Here is a 6358-nt window from a genome sequence, read left to right on the forward strand (position 1 = left end):
TTAATTTTGGAGAACTGTTTTATGACAAACTTTATGATTGATATTTCCTGTCATAAAGTTATATTTTTTTAAAATATATTATAATTATAATTTATTTGTGAATTCCGGTTTACAAATTAAATTAATTAATAAAAATGGATTTCATCAAAAAAATAAAAAAATAATATTAATTAACATCCATTAAATCCAACAAATTAATTTTAAAATAAATACATCTAGTATCCATGTCATCACCACCAATAGATAATAAAACATCCCAAATTAAAAAGGACCAAACCAAAATATAAAACAATACTTAAATTCCAATTAAACTTCAAGAAAAATTCAAATTCCAATCATTAAGCCAAGTTACCCAACAAAACTTCCAAAGATTAATGGAAATGCTCTAGTAGCAAGACTTCCAGTAGCAATACCCTCTTCCAGCGGCAATACTCTAATAGCCACATACCCAGCAACTCTCCAACCCACTGTAATTCCAGCCACATACCCACCATCTTCCAACACCATTGCAATTCCAGCCATATACCCAACAACATTCTAAACCAATATATTCAAAATCAATCAAAATACCCAATGTTATCGAATGCACAACATGCACACTACAACCATTAACAGCAACTACTATAATTTGACACTACAGCTTTAATTTCAACAAATTGCAACATAAAATTTTCAAAAATGAAAGACCTAGTTACAAAATGTACTTCATGAATTCGGTCAACCAACGAAAGTAATAAACTAGGAAAAGAATAAAAATCTATTTAGTAGCATAGTCCCTATAATCCAAAAAAACATAGAAATGTTGGACCTACAACATAGATTTCCAAATAGAAAAGCAGACTATATATAATTCGAACCTTTAGAATAGATGGGCATAAGCAGGAGCTGGAAATAATAAATAACTAAAAAGCTCAATATATACCAGTGTAATGTGTTCCAAAATTCCTTAAAAACACAGGAACATTTCCACAACAGCAGCACAAAAAATTTGGGAAAAAAAGAAGACTATCTGAACTTCATGTGCCTGTGTAACATAGATAGAAATGAGAGTGAGATAAGAGACAAAAACACTCAAGTCCCTCAAGATAAATAGCCTTCACATTCCTATAAAATTTGAATCACGCTGCCATCACTACAACAAAATTTGGCAAAACAAAAAAAAAGTTAAAGACCCCCCCTCATTCAGTAAAGTCCCTGTTATTCAACAAAAGCAGAAACATCTCACTATCACTGCAACACAAATTTGCACAAATGATAACCAAATTACAAGTTGATTTTATGTGTCTACACAGCTAGAAAGAGGAGTAATAAACTAGAAGATTTAAAAACTCAATAGATTAACCAAATTGCAAGTTGATTTTACGTGCCTAAGAAAAGAATAAAAATCTATTTAGTGGCATAGTCCAATAATCCACAAAAACATAGACATGTTGTCCCTGAGGCATATATTTCCAAATAGAAAAGCAAATTATAATTTGAACCTTTAAGAGCAAGAAATAACAGATAAGAACTAAAAAGCTCATCGTGTTCCAAGATTCCCCTAAAAACACAGGAACATTTGCACAACTACAACAAAAAAAATTGGGGTAAGAAAAAAAAAGAGGGGGAAGACTAATATACTATCTGAACTTTATGTGCTTGTCTAACATAGATAGAAACGAACATGCCAATCACTACAACAAAAAATTGCAAAAATGAAAAACCATAACATAACTGCAACTTTATAGATTTCATTTATTCAAAGATATAGGTGCAAACTTAGAAACAATATGAAAAAACTCACCCAGAAGCTGATTACTACAATCCCAATACTCCTCAAGAACTCGGACCACTTCTTTAACATAGTAGCATAAAGCTTTACAATAGGGACATGACCAACATACACTCTGCTTTGGAAGGATTTAGGTGGTTAACTAAGAAAACGTAAAACATAACTCTTTATACACACCTTCCAGTAAGGTAGTTCCATTACTCATAAAAAATTAACAATTTCTCTTACCCTACAACATAAAAAATATTGCTCTAAAGCATTCATAATAGAAGAGATAAACTAAAGAGAGGTAGGGGAAAAAAGAAACACATTACAGAGACCCCAAATAGCAGAGTCCGGATACTCTACATAAACTACGAACATTCCAACATCATTGCAACAAAAATTTGTAAAATAATCGTTATTTTTAATACTAATATTATTTTTAGAAGAGATTAATAAAACATCTTAATATTTTCTTTCACTAATGTGATTAGAATATGCAGTATTTAATTAGAGAAAATACCAAATTACTTTTACGTGGTATCAACTAAAAAAAAAAGAAAAAGGAGTGATAAAAGCTAATTTCGGCTAACAAAAAGAACATAGATAAAAGAATATCCTAAATTATTAAAGTGCCAAAAACTTGCTTAGGTGTAATACCCCATACCCGTTTTTGACCCTCCACCCAGATATATATATATATAGAGTAAGAGAGAGTAGGAATGAGAGAGAGGAGCACGCGGGAGAGAGAGGGAGATAGAGTTGACCCGAGTTTGACCCAGATCCGACCCGGAACCCGCGACTTTGACCCGGCGATATCTCCCGATTCCGGCCACCTCACCGGCCGTGCTTGGTACCGATTTGAAGCTTGAGAGATGAGCAACGTATCCATGCCATCCTCGTCGCTGGAAACCGACCCGAACGCCGGTGATTTGAGCTCGAAAACTCGCGGCCAAACCCGTTTTCGCCGTCGTCGATTTCACCGGATTTTGGGCACACTTCTAGTTGGGTTCTACTCCTCACGTCACCAGCATCATTTTCCGACCAACCTCGTCACCTGAAACGGCCGGATTATCGCCGAACGACCACCGGAAAGCTTGCAGATTTTGTAGCTTCGATCCGCCGCCGGCAACGCGCGTGGGAGGTCACGTCCACCACCTTTGGACTCACCGAGGTCTGAGCTATCAGACCTGAGCTTCCCGTCGCCGTCGGATGAATTCCGGTGACCGTTGACCGGCAAGGGTATTTTGGTAATTTCACGGTCTAAGGGCAATTTTGTAATTTCAAATTTTATGGGTATCTTGGTAATTGTTGTAATTGAGGATAAAGTTGGTAATTTATGATTTTGAGGTTAATTTGGTAATTTTGATATGAGGGTAGTTTGGTTATATTGAATTCAAGGGTAATTCGGTAAATTCATAAATTTGAGGGTAAATATGTAATTTGTGGAATCAGTGGATAAATTGGTAATTTTAAGTTGGGGTAATGAGGTAATTTGAGATTTCAAGAGTAATTCGGTAATTTAAGTTGTTAAGGACATGTTGGTAAATTTATGCTCCGAGGGTAATTTCGTAATTTCTGACATTGTGGTAAATTTCGTGATCTGAATTAGGACAATTTAGTAATTGAAGATTCTGAGGATAATTTGGTAAAATAATGATGATGGGGGCATTTTGGTAATTTTGGTATGTAGGGGTATTTCGGTAATTTTGTGCATGCTGGGATAGTTTATTATTGATAGATATTCGTTTCGAGAATTATTATGTAAGATTTGTTGTATTTCAATTTACGGAAATGTTTATGTCGTTTCCTTGATTAGGAGGATCCGCAAAACAAGAATCAACCCGCGGACGTTGTCGACACCGAGTCTGGACATTGTCACTGTGAGTGGAATATACGAAACTTATTTTTAGAGTTAATTATGATAGTAAAGCATGTTTGCAGATTAAGTATTCTAAATGTTTTGATTTAATGAATTCTCGAAATGGATTTAATGTGATTTTCTCGAATTGGATTTAATGTGATTTCCTTGAAATGAATTTTATTCACGTGTTGAGATTATATTAAAATGTTTGGTATCGATTTTGAATAAAGTATGGTATTATGTGAAAGATAAGAAAAGTGGATTCAAATGTGATATGATTTAAAATATGGTTAAGAGGTAGGTGAATATGAGTATTATGATTGTTTTTTAAATCATTAAACAGTATCATCCCCTCCAGATATAGTGATATAAATGATATGAGATGAGAGACCTTTGGGGCCCCTCTGAACACACATAGAGGCTTTGGGCCGTGTGTTTGGGCGCTTTTGCCTTTGGGGCATATGCATGCGGTATGATTATTACAGTGATACATATATTGAGATACAGTGATACAGATATGGGCTACAGACAGTTATTGAGATACAGTGATACAGATCAGTTATTGAGATACAAAGATACAGTGATACAGATATGAGATACAGACAGTTGAGATACAGATGAGATACAGGCCTTTGGGGCCCGTCTGAGTACACACAGGCTTTGGGCCGTGTGCTTGGGCGCTTTTGTCCTTTGGGGACTAGATTATGCTTGCACAGTTATGATGAGATATGAGATTGTATTTCCCTGTCTATCCGTTGTAGCTCTAGGGCATGACGTTACCCAAATAGTACGTCATTGTCCGTCCGTTGAGGTCCGGATATGACTAGATTATTCCCCTGGGTACTTGTTTGATGATAGTTTTGGTATTCAGTATTTGATATGATAAGTATTATGTTTCCATCGATTTTATGCAGATTTATGTAATATAGTATTTCAGTGTCTAATTTGAATTAAATAAGTTTATGTAAGTTCTTATGATATTCTAATGAAATTGATTTGAGAAATTGATGATTTGAGAAAAATTAAATCATTTGAAAAGAATTGATTTTTCAAAATTACTATCAACTCACTGAGTTCACTGAGTTTTATACTCATCCCGTTTTTATTATATTTTTCCCCCCACAGGAGATTTGCAGGTACTCAGTAACGAATGTTAGTTTTGAATTTGTGGCCACATGATGGTGCTAGGAGTCGTAGATTTAATATTTTGATATTTGGGATATTGCGAATTGTATTTATTTATTATATTTTGTAATTAAGGATAATCAATGTATTTTAATGGGTGATATGTGGTATGTTGACTTGAGAAGTCGGTTGTGGAGGATGGAAGAATATTGAATTATTTTGGGAGTATTGTTTTGTAAATTGCAGGATTGGGGATGTTATATTTATAAGGGAGATTCTACTGAAATTTTTACAGAATTCTTAGATATCGTAATTAATATCGATTCGAGTTTACGAGTTTAGATAGACTCGCCCTGGGGGGTACGGGGCGGGTCATTTCATTAGGATATACTCAAAACGGATCTAGACCAATAAAACACTCACCAGAATTACAAATCCAAACCATAAATCTCAAGCACTCGTCAAAATAAGATAAAAATTAAAAAAAATTAAGAAAAAAAAAAGAATTAAAGAACAAATATTTAAAATTGCGATTGGAAGTTTCCGTTGAGTTCATTTATACAATCAAGTACAAGATAAGATATGAATACAAAAGGGAAGTAAGAGAGAAAAGCATTTCAAAGACAAGCTCCCCTATTTGGGTAAAGTACTCAAAAGAAGGATAAATTTAATCAAGTCATCTAACCTGGCAGAAGAAGAAGAAAAGTGATGAATCAAGAATCACAAAAGAAGACCTGGTGAGGCAGCCTCCAAGCTTTAGATTCACTGAAGCACATGTCATCAAGAGCTTCACTATGGCACCATTTGCACTTGGGGTTCTGCGAACACTCAAATCTTGACCCCATTTTGTTGCAGCGTGGGATCCAGTTGCCGTTCCTTTGAACTGCCAATAGGCTTCCATACGATGAAGAAGAGTCGGCGGCTGATAATGATGAAAATTGGTAAAGCGTTGATAGCAAGACGACGAAGATTAGCACTATAAATCTATAACTCGTTGTCATGAGACCCAAGGCGAGTTGGTGCGCAAAATGAGCACAGTTGGCCATTGAAGGCTCACGCCTCTAGTTTGTGACAATTGCAACCAACATGAAACAGCTTTGTTGCCACTGTACTACTTCTTTTTGTGGTCATCACATGCCGTCAGCCAACGCTGGAGCCTCGCGTGCAACTAGTAGAGCCATGAGCACCGCCACGCTTCCGTTACACCAAGAAACGCAACCCGATTCGAATGCTTCCGCCATGGTGGCTATGGATGTGAGCATCTACCTAGGTTGATTGAGAGTGGTTATACAGAGGCTAGGGTTTCAGGTGGTTTTAGGAGAGAAGCGTTTGGTGTGAGAATGGGTGGGAACCTCAACACTTAGGAAAACAAATCGAGGGTTTCTTTTTAATTTTAACTTTTTATTTTTATTTTAATAGCTTTTTTATTTTATAATAAAAAATTTAAATATTTAATATTTATAAGCAAAACATAATCGTTCCAACTTAAGTAAAACGACAACGTTTCTTGATTCATATAATATTTTATTTCAAATAATACAAAAAATTTCAATCAAAGAAGCGCTAAAATCAAGTAAACATTAAAATTCTATCATGAATACTTGATGTAATATCTT

General features: G+C 35.0%; 1 long non-coding RNA gene across 1 annotated transcript; it reads left to right on the forward strand.

Moving 5' to 3' along the window:
• The first annotated feature begins 2486 nt into the window (after positions 1–2486).
• Positions 2487–4982, forward strand: LOC112098330. The gene is made up of 3 exons (XR_002905461.1): positions 2487–3003; positions 3573–3636; positions 4743–4982. It is a non-coding gene; the product is annotated as an uncharacterized LOC112098330 (long non-coding RNA).
• The last annotated feature ends 1376 nt before the right edge of the window (positions 4983–6358 follow it).

This window comes from Citrus clementina, unplaced genomic scaffold (genome assembly GCF_000493195.1).
Source record: "Citrus clementina cultivar Clemenules unplaced genomic scaffold, Citrus_clementina_v1.0 scaffold_5, whole genome shotgun sequence".
NCBI lineage: Eukaryota > Viridiplantae > Streptophyta > Magnoliopsida > Sapindales > Rutaceae > Citrus > Citrus x clementina.